Genomic DNA, 16,081 nt, shown 5'->3' on the forward strand with positions numbered 1-16,081 from the left:
ATACTCCCATTGTACTAACGTCTCTCGGAGCTACGCTACAAAATAACTGAAAAAGACTGGTTTACATTTAGTTTTTCTTACTGCTTATTTAAGCTGCTGCTGGTTGTGAAGTGTTGCTGTTGTGGGCCTATAAAGCCCATTGAGACTTGAGATATATTTGGCAGCAACGCATGGTAATGTAAAAACTGAAATTTACAGTGACACCTTCAACATTACTTCAACAAGGCAAAGAAAAAGAAAATTTTGACTGAAATATCATCATCTTCAATCTGGCTTTTTACTGGTAGACTGGTTAGGACTTGTTCATTCTGATTGCTGTGACTCAACATAATATTTGGAGAAGACTTAGTCTGTCATCCAAAGGGTTAGTTATCCTTGCACAGCGAGACTGGAAGGCCATATTGTGTGTTTTCAGATTGTAGGTTTGTCTATTCTTTGTGCCTGCCACTCTATAAATCTCTCTCTCTCTGCAACCATTACCTTTGTGCTTCTGCCAAACTGCTCAGCAACCTCACCCTGTTAACACAGCTCCTATGGGCGTGTCTTTAACTTAGCGTAGGTTTTTCCAGAACACAGTTTAAACAAAGTCTCCACAGCTCAGTTTATATAGAGAACTCTCGAGGGAGAAGTCAAGAGCATGTCTTTGCACATTTTTCTTGCATATTCTACAATGATAAAACATTACATATTGAGCGTAATACTGCACGGTGAAAACATTATATTACTCTCTGGGAGTTTCTTTCAAACTAAGTTGAAATGATTCAGTCGATATGGTGCATTTCTTTACTATAGACTCATCTTCTCCCTCAGAATTATTTCATCCGTTCTGACTTCATGGCAAAGTTATTTCAAAATCGTAGAGTCACGTTGCCTACAAAGCGCAGCAGCTATTTCTGGACATGTCTTGTTTTTGTTCTGTTTAGATGATTATTACTGCCTCTGCTTTGATGACTGGGACTGCTGTGTTGTCTCTGTAAATCTATCTGCATTTGATGCCAGCTTGGCTGCTACTTCTTTACTATTCAGTTAAATTGACAGAACATATTTCCCAGTCCTTTTTCCTCCTCCCCTGATATTTGCTCAGTTTTGTCTGTTGTGCCTTGCAAAAATACAGTTGTTGTTACCACATCAAGACAGGATTTTAACGTTCATACTTATATCCATGTATTTATGTGTAGTTTAAGAAATGTAATTTGTATTCTATTTCAAATTATCTAAACTAGGATAATCCAAATATTTAAAAAAAGCGGGTGTATATGGGAGAGCTCTACAAAAACTAAAAGTTTACTGTGCAGAACTAATCAGTGATAGGTGCCATTTAATAATTTAAGTATTTAAAAACAAGTAATTAATAACTACAGCCTTCCACTGTATCAACATGCAAACGTGTAGGGTATTAAAGTAGCCTGATCCAACTTTCGGGGGGCAAGTGCATCTTTAATGATTCCCAGCTCTAATTAGCAAAATCCCACATTCGTCTTTAAATTGACTTTGAAAAGGCTAAGGCATAATTGGACCTGCAAGCTCTTTGGTTGTGAGTCCAGGCCAGCAAACACACACACCTCTCTGTTCACAAGCTCCCACTGATAGGCCCTCTGCTATCACGGAGGATCAGGAGGATCTTGGGGGGGTAGTTGATTTGAGGGGCTTGTTTTTGACATCATTATCTTCTAAATGCTGATTCACTGATAGTGCCATCATTAATGTGCTCAGGAGGTTTGGAATCCACATCTCTCCTTGGTTTCCTCTGGGGAACTTAATTAGCGAGCTGGGAGATGGTGGGTGGTGGTGTCTGGGAAAAGTATCCGTGAATATATGATAGCGGCAGTTGTAAATTCAGAGCTTTATTATAGTAGCCATAATGTTAGGAAATTATAATGAAGATGTTGTTGCACATTGAGGAATCCAAGTAGATTATTTTTTTATGTCTTTTAAGTTATGTTTTAATTCTCGTAACAGCTTACTTGGCAGTGTGTGCCGGCAGATCTACTTCCACAGGTCCAATGTTACTTTAAATATGGATGTCTGGTCCAAAAATGCACTGAAATGTCAGCGCAACATGCAAGATATTTTAAATTAGACATCATACTACAAATCTTAAACTTGACAGTACATTCAGCATTCAATGAAGAACACAAATGCCAAACTCATCCATTACATTTTCATCAAGAGCATATGTACAGAATATTGAGCTACATCAAAGTCCGTAGTCTGAATTACTGGAGGTGGTGACACATGGCCGGTGGGTTTGAGTGCTGCCAAACTCTTGGAAACACCTTCTTAAATTATTGATGGTTGAATGGGGGACATTCAGCTGTGCAAACATTGCTATGGTTGACATTCCTGTAATTGGCATGCAGACTGCTCTCTTCCTGGCATTGAGATGTTTGACAAACATTTGAAATCTTGAAGTGTCCTCGCATTGTGAACAGTCAATAGCACACCTTTGCAGTCATGCTGTTTACATCAGCACCTAGAGATATCACACCTGTCAGGTGTATGGATTAACTTGACTTGGGGAGAAGTGCTCACAAACACAGATTTAGACACATTTGTTAAAATAATTTGAGAGAATTAAATAGATACAATGGATCTCAGAGCCTGGTTTTTAGATTCCACCAAGCGTCTTCCATCATCAGTATAGTGTATATATAGCAAAGTGCTCCCATACATGTGGTTGACTTCTCTAATTATTCATCTCCCCCAGTAACGATGGCTTTCACCTTCAACTGCTTTTGAGATGCAAAGATCGCAACTGCTTTGATTTTACGGCATTTTTGTCTGTTACACCATCGGAAATAAACCATTTGTTTGCTTAGAAAAATATATTTTATTTCCATTTATGAAAATAGGAGCCAAAAGAAAAGTATTGCATTTATATATCTGTAGTTTTTAACATAATTTATCAGTAGAATAAAGCTAGCTTTTGAGCTTAACTCTCTTAAGATAAGATGCTTCATCTGTTCTGTTACCTTTATCTACAGACGGCATAACTATATCTTCAGTATCAGCTGATATGAGCAGTAGTTTATAAGATTTGTCTTCAGATTTAATCTGGTAATGTGTAATTATGCTGGGCTTTTTCTCTTCATGTTTAGATGCCTGTGGTTTTGCTACAGAAGCCAAGTGCAGTGTTTTGTACACTGTGCAGTTTCTGAGCTCTCTGACAGTCAGTGAATATTGACTGTATGCATTGATTTATCAAGATTACACGCTGTTGATGCATGGAAGCTCTCTCAGTCACTCTCCATATCGATTGATGCATTTCCCTGCTACGATTGTCCTCAATAAATGGATTAGTATGTGTCCTGCGCTTTTTGTCTCTATAGTTACCACTTCAACAATGCTTACTGAAAGTGCCCTCGCTCTCTGGTTACAATTGTAAACAATGTAAAGTTTTCCTATTAGGACCCCACTGATAACGTTGTAATCAATTAAGCCATAGAAAGTATGCACTTCCAGGAAATGTATCGTGCAAGTGGAAAAAAAGATAAAGCTTGGATAGTGCTCTGTCCTTGAAGCCCCTAATTTCAACGAAGCCAAGGTCAATGTAGATCAATAAAGGGAGTGGATGTCTGGAACATATATTTCCATCATACTCCTGTTCTGCCTCTCTCTGCCTCACTCTCTCTCTTTCTATCCCTCCTGGACTTTCCCTGAAGGCCTCACTAAGTGGACTGTGGAAACCAGCAGCTGTTGGAGTTCCCATCAGAGCACCTCAGAGAGGGAAAGTGAATTTCACTGAGGGAGTCACAGGAGTCAGAAACATCAATATGAAATGATGTGGGGGTCAACCCTCTGCTTCATTTCTTTAACATTAGCCAGAGCAAACCTTGGAGTAATAAGAGATTACTCCAAACCAGTTCACTAAAGCCACAAACTTTATTACAACTTTTTAAAATAGTCATACATTTGACTGCAATCTGGCAACAATCCTTCATAAGCTTTCACCTATTCACACTTTTTTAAGCATTTAATTTCCATTAATTGAGGAGCTATAGTTTATGTATAAAATGCCACCTGATGGAAATAAAAGTTGACACTGGTATCAGATTCAAAGTGACAGTTATTTACAGGTGTATCTTACTGGAGTAATACATTTGTTTTACGTTCCCTTTAATAAACAGTTGTTGTCTACTGTTTGTTTTTTCTTCTTTTCTTCATTATCTGCTGGTGGAACAAGGGTCAAGTGGTAAAATGATGTCAGGTTGACTTCTGAACCTTTTCGTTCCAGTAGCATTCTCTGTGGATTTAGGCAGCCTATTCATAAAGGTTTCAGAAGGTGGGTGGCAGTATCCCTTAAGTTCCACCACACTGTGACCCCAGTCCCCTCCTTGCTGCCTGCTAAAGTTATCCCAGGCCTGTTTCAACTTAGATAGGCAGGAATGTGCCATTGCATGAGAAGAGGTCATCACTCCTCATGGTTCTCACAGAGTTCTTAGTCAAGGCTGCCGAGATATGGACGAGTCATGAGCACCCTCCCATTCATCAATGAGGAATGTTGATATTTATTGTGCGTAAGGCTTAACTTTGCTTATTCAGGCTATTCAGAGGAAGTATCAAATGCTGTCGTTGTCATTGATGCTCTACTTACTTGTGCAATCTGGTTTCTAGATTAATCTGTGCTCCAGTTTATTCCTATAATGAATTTATGACTTGTTTCACCTCAAACCAGCGTTAGCTTTCCTGTGGCCTCTGTCTTATTTAATAATCACATATTACGTTTAACCAGCTCTTGATCTGTGGGTCACAGAGAGCTGTGTGCACACTGCTCCTCCATAATGCCACCAAGTTGTCTCCAATGTATTGCTCTGTGACCGCAAGAGTGTCATTTAAGGTACTTTCCCACATGCAGCCTAACCCATAAGAGGCCTGGCAATTCTCTCTGGTATCTATAATGTGGGATCAGGAGCTGGAGTCGATTTACTGTGTAAGATGCTCTGAGTAATAAGCCAATTATTGATATTTTCTGGAAATCTTTGAAAGAGTATGTACTTTTTTTCCTTTTGCCTAAGGAAGGAATTTGGCATTAACCTGTAATCATGTTTCCAGCACTAATGTTACTTATATTAAATTAACTTAAGTAAAGGATGATTAATCACAGCCAACAACTAGCAAAGCCAGAAATTTGGCTCAGAGCCACATTTGAGTTGCTGGATATTGTCAGTTTTCTTTTTTTTTTGGGGGGGGGGGTTATTGTACAGGAGGGTGACTTTTGACTCTGTGGTGTTCATGAGCAATTTCTCATTTGTAGATACTCTTTACAATTTCGGTTTAATTGCAGTCATACGATAATATAAGGACATTAGGAAGATTGAAATTCACGGTTTCAATATGTTATAGTGTCTGACAACCTTAAGTCAGCACTCATGAATATCGTAGAGGGGGAACTCCCTGAGTTTTGAAAATAGATCCAGTTACTCCACATGTTGCCATGTAATCTTCATGTCAGATTTATTGGCCATGAGTCTGCTCAAAGACTTTCAACTTGATCTGCTCCATGCCCTTTAGTCTGACCACCTATTGTTTCACTGTTTAGTCAACCTTGTCTCGCCCGGATCTTCAAACAGGCGGAGATTCAGCTGTTCAGCCTCTGCGCCCCCCTGTGTGGTTTGTGCTTTGAAATGAAAATGAATAAGAAATGAGATTTCATGCATTGGAGTTGATCATTAAATTAAAATGGAACATTTCTAAAGGATGTTTGACTTTTTTTCAACTGAGTAATGCTTTTTACTTTACCGTCAAATAGGACAATATCTGATATGTCAGCAGTGTAGTTACAGCTCTGTTTGTACAGTCACAGCACAGTCATACCCCTGCAACATAAACAATCTGATTAGTGAGTCTACTGAACTTTGAGTCTAATGGATCTAATTATTTTATAAACTGCATATATACTGTATATTGTTGATTTGAAACTTAATTTTAAAGGCTGCAAGAGAAGCTATATATATTTTTTACTAACATTAACCCCTTTTTTGTGTTATGAAACGGCTTTAATTCATATGACATGAAAATGTATTTCAACAGCCTAACAGTGGTGCAAATGTGAAATCACAAACTTGACGTCTTCTTGAGCTTGTTTGCAGCTGTTAAAAAGTTGAGCTGCACTCCTCCTGCAGTTTTTAATCTGCGGAATTACAAGCTTAAATCTCCCTCTTAGCACGCTTGGACCCTCAGAGACAATGTTTACAAAGACTGCCGATAAAAGTGTAGAGAAACTTTGAAGCACATGATGGGAATAACTGTAAAAAGTCTTTCCATCCACAGTTTGCATCATGCACTTTTCAAAGTGTTTCTTCCAACTATTTATTGAGAAAATTAACAAATATATAGATAGACAGAGTCGTAATTTATCATGCCTTGTGTCTGCTCAGGCATGCATATGTAAACTAATAAATGGGTTTCACGTAGTATTAGAGCTGTTCTGCCAGGCTAGGTTAAGGAAGTGACAGAACATTGCCTGCAACAAATTTAGCTGCTTTTAACACATAATACAGCACATTAGGTTTGTTTACAACCTACAGCTATCCAAATGATTTCATAATCCTGTTTTACTGAACAAAAGGTTTTCAGGGGCTAGAGGCTTTGTAAAAATGTGTCAATGGTATCATGCACACAATGCTCCCGAGAAGATAAGTCACAGGGATTTTCATAAAGGACATAAAAACTGCACCCTGTCTCCACAGACTGCAGCTCGTCCCTCTGTCATGCCCTTATAAAGCCTGTAGCATATAAGAATACTGGTTCAGACCAGCGTAACTAAAGTTACACACAATAAACACTTTGAAAAATGCATGATGCAAATTGAGGATGGAAAAACTTTTACAGTTTTTTTCCATCATATGCTTCAAAGTTTCTATACACTTTTATTGGCATTAGTCAGTATACTAACTGAATGGAAATACTGCTTCAGGCATATGTCAGGATTGAGACTTCTTTTCTCCGTAGCCATCTTGCCATGTTGGGACTCCTCTGCACCCAAACCTGACCCTGTTCATCCCACCCTCTGTAACATGTTTCTCCAGCTGTGTTTACATGCCAGTTCTCTGAAAGTTGAAGGTTAGGGTGAATGCCTTCCTCTATACTCGACTTCTGACATTTGTCAAGATTAAGCATCAGTCATGTTTATCTAAACCTATTACTTGACATATAAATGTCAGTTCTAAGCTCACATACACATCGAAAACTCATTGATGTTGTAGGAAAATATTATTTTCCTTCATACTTCCACATATTTGTTGATTATTTCAAAACTGATTTCTGGCTTTCATATCAGGCATTTGAGAAATTCCTTGGTTCAACTTATGTTATATTATTCTTGACTAAATGAAACTGAAAGATAAAAAAAAAAGAAAATCCTTACACATGATACATATACACTGGCATCCAAAGATATCTGACGCCACACACACACACACACACACACACACACACACACACACACACACACACACACACACACACACACACACACACACACACACACACACACACACACACACACACACACACACACACTCTCTCTCTCATTTTTCCTTCAGGGAAAATCCTCGCGCAAACCAGTCAGTTATTAAGCAGAGAAGAAAAACATCCATACCGCATGCATTATTGATGAGTTTGAAAAGGGAGCCTCTGAGCTAATCTTTCATCTCTAATGTACAGCATCGGGTACCCCTCGATCTATGAGAGTCCATTCCCCGGCCTTCACTCCACACACATGCTCGGTTATTGATGATGATTTGCACTTCAAATTGGCCCATTTATTTGCAGAATAATGTTCAGTCAGTATGCATGTACTCCAACTAACCTAGGGATATTGAGGGTGAAGGCAATATGCTGTGATTGTCTCAAAGGGTCAGTCACGGTGGAATGGGAAATTGTGTTTTCGGATAATATTTTTGTCCACTTTGACCTTTGACTTACTCAGTTTGAGGCAGTGATAGAGGAATCCGTTCCCCCTGTACACTTAGACCTACATCTGTGGACAGACGGAAGTCTTTGGTTACATGATCTCTGGTCTCTGACAGTGTGATTTGTGGAGAGGATCGCTGTAATGGGGGGCGTAACATTCAAATCCCCTGTAAACAAACATCAGGATTTGAAAAATAAATGTAGCTAACATACAGTCAGTGTAGGGAGGCAAGAATGGGAGCAATGTGCTCTGTCTTTTTTGTACTTGTGAAAACTGAATACTTCTCGTGTTACCGAATTTTGTACTAATTAGAGCTGAGATAATGAGAATGAGCGATACCAAAAACATAAAGAGTTGCATTAGGCAAGGCTGGAGGATGCAGAGACTAAAGGTAATGGAGTTGATCTGAGTTAAGAAATGATGCAGACCTGCATTAAGCCTCATTTTATGATCTGATTGATTTGTTTTTCAACTTTCAATCCCGAATCGAAAATTTGTTTTCGCAACTAAGGAGAAATTGTGTTGGCTGGTGTCTGTGGTCCCAATGTACTGTCCTCATTGGGCAGAATGAAGACATCATTTTTTACTGCATAGGGAAATAGTGGTTATCAATATCCTTATTAATAATAATTTGTATCAGTCAAACAAATGTATATATTCATTGATTAAATCATCAAAGCCCAGTCAGTGTACATTTTTGTTATTCCTTACCATAAACCTAGTGATCATTTAGGTTGAGATGTAAACATTGGCTATATCTAAGAGCTGCAGTATTTTAAGGCCAGTACTTGCAGAAGTCCATGACCCTTACTTGCAGTGGCACTGATGATATGATCGTCATTATCATCATTAAAAGGGATGTTAGACATCTTCATTCATGGATGACACTGGATACAGCAAACCCTTCAATCAAGGAGCTTACACATTGTCATTAGTTGGCAGCTCATTCATTCTTTCCACAAAGGTAGCTGTCAATGCCACAGATCCTAACCTGCACTTATATGCCAGCACACCCTAGTTAATTGTCACATTTAACTGAATGGCTGGAGGCAGACAATCTTTTAAATGAACATGCATTGTTTTGTGACTATGAACAAAGAAAGAGGACCCAGCTAATAATCAAGCACCAATGAAACCTTGAGAGAAAGATAAACCCAAACTTTTGTTTCTGGAAGTTTGAAAACCGATATGTTTAAATGGAATGCAAGTTCTTATGTTGGACAATCTAAGATTGTGATTGTTTCCTCCTTAAGTCAAAAGGAAAAATCTTTCTTTTCGTGGACTGACTGTCTGTCCCTTTTTTTCTGAAAATGCTGTTACCTCTTGCCAGAAGACCCACGGAGCCAAATCTGTCTTCATATGCCAAATTTCCAAAAGTAAATTCGATTTTATAAAGCTTGGCAGGGAGATGGAGAGAAGAAAAACGGAAACTATTTCAGGAGAGAAAAGTGGAACATAGTTACAAAATTGACCAGAAATATAATATCTCATTTAAGACCCCATGAAGGTGAAAAATAAACTAAGGTGAATCCCAGATTAAGCATTTCCTGTATTTATGTTGATGACTAATAATTGTGATGGCAAGCAATGGAAATTGCTTTCATGATGAATTTAAGTATTTTGTGTTATATAATATCAAGAGTGATAAAAATAAATATGATATCAGCTGGTGTTCCTGTCCTATATACTGAATTACAGAGATCACGTTTGTATCTTCCATTTCAAGCAGCCCTAGAGAAATTTTAGTCCATGCCCCTTCAAACACACATGGACGTCCATTACATGTTCTGGACTAATAAAGGAACTTCTAAGCTTTTCATCCACATCGCTATCTCCCCACCCACATGCATGGATGGTCATTAAGGAAACTTTTATCAATTGCCTAATTATGCTTAAATTTGTCAGTGCTAGTCTCTTTTTCTATATCTCTGCAACTCACCTAGATATTAAAAACCTGATGAGCACACCAAATCACACAGACAATCTGGTGTATCCCCCTCATTAAAGACTCAGTTTCACCTTTCAAATAACGTGGGCCTCGTATAACATGATAAACTGCAGCGGGGTGAGCTCATTATGTCATTTCAAAGGGTAAAACTCGCATCAGTCCGGAGCTACTTTGTTATAAATCCTCAAACCCTGTCAGGGTGTAACGTGATACAGCTCTAAAAGCCTCGGTCGCCTGATGCCAATGTTGGGGTGTCCTGTTGCTGCATGTCTCTCACAAAATCAGCTGTTGATGGAATGCGAAGCTGGTTGGGCTGAAATGTTTCTGGGCAGACTGGCATACATGTGCGGGAATCAGGAACGTAAAGCACTGTGTCTGAAGGCGCGGTAACAGTTTACAATGCTTCACATTTATACAGGGTATTAACGGCACAATAATTGCAAACCTGAACAATGTAATGCAAATCCTGTTGCTTAATGACAATTTCCTTCCACAACTTTTCTTCAGCTAATGAGCTAATTAAAAAAGTAGCTGTGACTTCAATGTGGAAATACAAGTTTCTCAGCCTCCATATAATTGGCTAATGGTATTATTTTTTGCACTGTAGTTAATGATAGGACACTGAAAAGTGCAGCATTTGTTTACGCCTTTCCTTGCTAAATTATCGTACTTCCTGACAGACCTGACGCAAACGCTTGCAATATGTAAGAATATCTGGCAGCAAGTTAGTTTGCAGCAAGTCAGCAAGCCTCTTCATTTCATTTTCCAACACTGCCCCATTGGATTTTATGCATAGAAGTGCTCAAATTCATGATCCTGCTTTCATGGTGCTCCAAAGCGTAGCTACGCGTGACTTTGATCATTATTGGTACGTAGTGAATATTACGAATTGCTCTTCAAAAAGCTTATTTCGACTAACGTCCTATAAATAGAATGGAGAGTAACACGAGGCTGTTAAACGCAGTGAAGATTGCCTTTACTCACTGTTCTAGTGACTTCATTTCTATGCATTAGGAGCAGCACTGATGGATTCTGATGTCTTGTTGCACTTTGTGATGACTCATCTTATGTATAGTGCTAATTACAAGGGGTTGAAGTGTTCTGCTTGAAGACAGCCACTTGACCTTTTTAATGAATATTCAGAGAGTGGCAGAATTACTTCCACATGCAGTCCCACCATTTTTTTCACATGTGTATTTATCTTTAACTATCTATCAGTATTTGAATGCTAAAGGCTCATACAGCTGTTTGTCATCGTATCCAAAAGTCATGGTGAGAGCCTGTGAATAAAAGTAATACTTTAGTGGGAAAACAGCGACGATTTTACAGAAATCTGTTTCTTTAACTTGAATTTCAGACATGCAAGCTTGGTTTTTGATGAAATTTGCTGAGTCGTGTCATACAACATGTTCCTATTGTTATTCCTCCATTCTGGAGGTGTTTTTTTTTTATGTCCATCCATTTGTCCGTTTTTTCGATTCTCGTCTACGCAATATCTCAGTCACACCTTATATCTAACGCATAGATTTTTTATGGTGAAAAGACGATGTAAACTGTGGCAGTGGCAATGTCTAGGTGGTAATTCTAGTTTACTTTGTGAAATAACACACCAGAGACATATTAATGTTCACTGAAACACAACTTCCGTGAAAAGCAGCAACATCACATGTTCAATCTAGAGGCTAAAAATGTTAGTGAGTAAATTAGAATAAATTACAATTTATTGTAAAAGTAGTTTTTTCCTTAGACCTTAGTCCCAGAAGGAACTAGAGCAACATGGAAGTGGTCCTAAAAATGTGGTGCTTCGGGTATGATGGAGACTTCCCTCTGGTGCCTAGACTGTGATGATGAATGCAGCACGAACATTGGGACATCTTATGAAGGTTTCTGATTGGACAGTTTGATGAGAGATGACCATGCATCTAGAGTTGAGGGGTGCAGGGTAAAGGTGGGTCACTCCGTGATCGCGGTGCTGAACTGACAAAAGAGAGACAGAGGAGAACATTCAAAGACAGCTTACAGGTGATTGGCTAAAGGTCAGCCTGTCAGGTTGTGATTGGATGAGAATGAGCTGGTGGAGCCAAAAGATAGCAGGAATGGTGCAGTCTTTCTGACTGAACTTTTCTAATGTATGTTTGTTAACTGATGCATGTCAAATGACATTTTATGACACTGTCAATTGCACTGAAATGATGGAGATTCACTGAATCTGGCAGAGACAGCTTAGGACATGTCTGCTGTTTGCACTGGATGAGTTGGGAGGGGCAGTTTTTCCAATTAATTAACAAGACTGCATGGTGGCCCACAATATTATAATTGATCCCACCACAGATCCATAAATTCGGAAACTTCTGATGTCTCGAACTTGGTTCTTTGCTCCGTTGCTGTTATGTGCACAGAGCGGCTGGCAATGCAGTTCTTTTTATCCCACGAGAATTTATCTTTCACTCTTAAGTCTGTGTACCCGTCACTCTGAATCTGTCGTGGCTGAGAGTGACGTTTGTGCGTGTGCACCCCCACCACCGCCATAGATTGAATAAATTCTGTGGAAAACGCTGGGGGTTTATGCCACTGTTAATGCTTTTTTGACCATTTGCAAGGTCACAGCTCTAGATAACAGCATGTCTCTTTACAAAACTCTGAAAAAATATTTCCATAGAGGGATTTAGTTTCTGAAATGTGAACCATTCCATCAACATTGTTTAAAGGTCTGGGAATTGTTGTCATTGTCTTGTTTTTTGATATTTGCACCATAATACTCCTCTTTTACATCCCTCCAATGTCATAACATCTCTATATCTGCCTATTTGTCTTTGCTTTTTTTGTCCCTCTTGTTTCTGCATGTTTTTGTCTTTCTCAGAGGGTCCTTCACAGGTTCTTATCATATGTTTAGATGTAGAGAGGCCCTCAGAGACCTGCTGCAAGCAGCCCGGAGCAGGAAGCCAACATGAGTTCGCTGTGTGAGGACATCATTCTGTATCTAACAATCATAACCCTCTTCTCTGTTGCCTGCCATCCCCCAGTCTTTCTCTGTTCACCTCTCCTAAGCGTTGTGCACAGGAACCCATTGTCTTTGCCTAAGGTATTCATTTCTCTCTAAAAGTTGCCCGTGTCATGAAATTTGATCCATTTAATTGGCTGTAAATGCAGCACCAAATATTTCTTTGCAATGGTTACAGTGTGCTGGGCTCATATAGTTTGGATAGATTAGAATTTCAGCGAAAATTTGAGACAAATCGGAGCAGTTTGTCATCAGATAATTACAGTAGTTATAGTTTGAGCATATGTAGGAAATGACGCACACATCGGAGCCTTGTAATAAAGAGAACTCTAAGTCAGTGAAAACCTAGTATGTTTTAGGGCCGTCACTTTTTATTCAAAATTTAAATATTCATTTGAACGAGGTGCCAAAAGTTTATGTTCAACCTGTATAAATTATAAATGTCCAGTCTAGAATGGTATTAGACAACTTGAAGTAGTTCCTGATACAAAAGTAATAGTTTGAACTTACACTGTAGGTTTCAAAAAAGATAAACTCATTATAAAATATACTGTAACCTTCCACACATATTTCCATAAAGTCTCCCTGTATCATGTAATACAAGTATTCATTCCATTCAATTTTTATCCGCTGTACAAATGCCTGCATTTCATTCATAATTTCCTTGTAGTATTCATCCAGCTCATACTGTACTGCCACTCTTCAATTACATGAAAGGTCTCAAATGGTCTCTTCTTGTGATAAGATTATTTTTCGCAGCGGCCACTCTTCTAGACTGTTTTACTTATTTTATGTCATTGATGTTCATATGAGCTGCAACTCTAGGTAATGAGATATAGAAGAGTAAAATATCAGTGCACACTATGCATAATATTGAACACAAATTATTTTCTCTAAACTGTCCCTTATAGACCTTTATCTCTTTGAACTTACATTAGAGCCGTTGGAGCTCCCTCATTTCCTCATGGAGCAGCCATATAGGGTTTCCCTGTTAAATAACAGGTTTTTGAACCTTTCCACATGTGCACATACCTAAACTCTGACTCTATTTTACGGTCCCATATTGATATTGCACCATTTAATCCCTCTGACCACTTTATGTTCTCAGCTTGGTTTAGACTATCAAATATCCTTCTCTTCTGAATACTTTATGACCTGATGCCTTCCTCCGGCTCAGTGAAATGTGTCGAGGCTGATCTGGAGTCATTGCTCTTTAATCCCGCTTTGTGCTTTAACGTGGGAGGGATTCTGAGATATTTTTCAGTTACTTTTTAATGGGATCAAATAACCATGTGAAATATTCACTTTAAATTACTGTGGTGCCCTTGAGAAGTAAAATCATCCTTGCTTGTGTAAAATTAGCAAGTGAATTATATATTGATGACATACATGTAATGTAATATCTATCTGTAGTTGAGGAGAGGGGAAATACATTCCTTGTATGAGACATGAATAGCTTTAGATTGCGGGGTTGTTTTATTGGTGTTGAATAAACGATTCAACTAAGAAATGTAATGAGATATAACATGATACAGTATTATAAACTATCATTTCAACACATATTGTACATGTGACAATATATAATATCAAAGAATCCATTATTCCTACAGTCAATGACAGTATTTATTTAAAAGAGCACCTCCAAACGGCAAACAACGTTCAAACTTGTATCACAGGGCTGTAACATCTATAAAATGTAGCATCTCAACCATGCCCTTTTACTCTCCTCCATATTATTTGTTTACCATAAATCTATTCGTTTTTTTTTCTTTAAGGCCTTATTCAACTCTAAATATCTGCAAATTTCTTTGCTCGTCTTAAAATTTGTTTTACCTTAGTTGGAAACAACTTCATCTCAGTATGAGACTAAGTTTGCATTTGTGACATTTCAAATATTCTCTTGGATCAGAACAAACCATGACAGTATTATGTTTGGGAAACTTCGACATTTACCGACTCAGGATGGTTGGCTCACGTATCCAGAGAGTGCTGGTATAGAGATTGACAGGGACAGTAAAAGTTTATGGATTATTTTGATGGCCAATTGCTCACAGATGCTGTGGGATTTCTCCCATTGCACCCAGCCAGTCTAACTATGACAGACAGGTCTGTAGTTAATGTGTTTGTGAGAGAAAGTGACAGAGAGCAGGGAAAGGAAATGCTGAGTGAATCAATATGAAATACAAAACTCTACCTTAAAGGCATAGTTCACAGAATTTTTTTAATTCACCACCTCTATGCCGATGGTGAAGTGTCCACAAAACACTTTGGGAGTCTCGGGGGTAAACAGTGTTGCAGCTAAAGTGAACCCTTCTTCAGAGCCGATTAAACAAACGGAAAAAAAACACAGCATGCCTCCATACTGCTGTGCGGTTTCATCCAAGTGTTTCCAAGCCCCGACATTTATATTCGACAAAAAACAAAAACAAACTAAAACGGCATCATTTACATGATGTTTTATGCCTAAGGTCTACTCCCGGAAGTAGCGATGCTAGCGGCTGCTAGTGTGTGTGGATTTCAGGTGTTTCTGTGAGAACTTGAACGCCCCTCTAAAGAGGATATCAGGGGACATTTACTCTTAAAATACACTGTAAATTACGCCATTTGCGGGCACTTTGATGACACCACACGAGCAGTATGGAGGCAGGTTGTGTTTTTTTTCTGTTGTTTTTTTACGTTTGAAGAAACGATCCCATTTACTTTTGTGGCTGTATTTGAAAATAATGTAATAGATGCAGGGTCTTGTTTTGCATTTAGGAATGCAAGAGTCGTCAAGTACACCAGCCCAAACCATCACTGAGTACACTGTATCTTCACTGTCACTAGACAGTCACTAGACAGCGGTTGGACATATCACCAACCTTTTTGCCTGAGTACAAGACCCTAGGCTCTCAAGTAGAGGGGGTCCAAGCTGAGGAAATCAATGCCAGTGTACAATAATATGTTCAATATAAGATACACTTTATTGATCACTTGTGTCGGCAGCAGATGGTCCAAATGATGCAGACAGGAGAACAAGAAAAAGTGTGAAGTAGAATAGAATAGGTAATAAATTTGAAAATAAAAAAACATCTGTCTAAAAGCATCCACATTGTCACACATAAAATGTTCCTAGACTAAATCATCCGAGATGTTTTTAACTGTTGTATGCTGTACCTTTTTAACTGTTGTATATGTATCTGTCCATTAGGATAATCTGATCTAAGCTTTATTTAGT

The 16,081-nt window shown here is 38.6% G+C and overlaps 1 protein-coding gene across 1 annotated transcript in view; it reads left to right on the forward strand.

The window, feature by feature from the left end:
- The window catches only part of peak1 (pseudopodium-enriched atypical kinase 1), a 99,697-nt gene that overhangs the window by 23,682 nt on the left and 59,934 nt on the right, over positions 1-16,081 (forward strand). The gene's annotated exons all lie outside the window — the stretch shown is intronic.

The sequence above is a fragment of the Pleuronectes platessa genome, chromosome 7, assembly GCF_947347685.1.
Source record: "Pleuronectes platessa chromosome 7, fPlePla1.1, whole genome shotgun sequence".
Taxonomy (NCBI): domain Eukaryota; kingdom Metazoa; phylum Chordata; class Actinopteri; order Pleuronectiformes; family Pleuronectidae; genus Pleuronectes; species Pleuronectes platessa.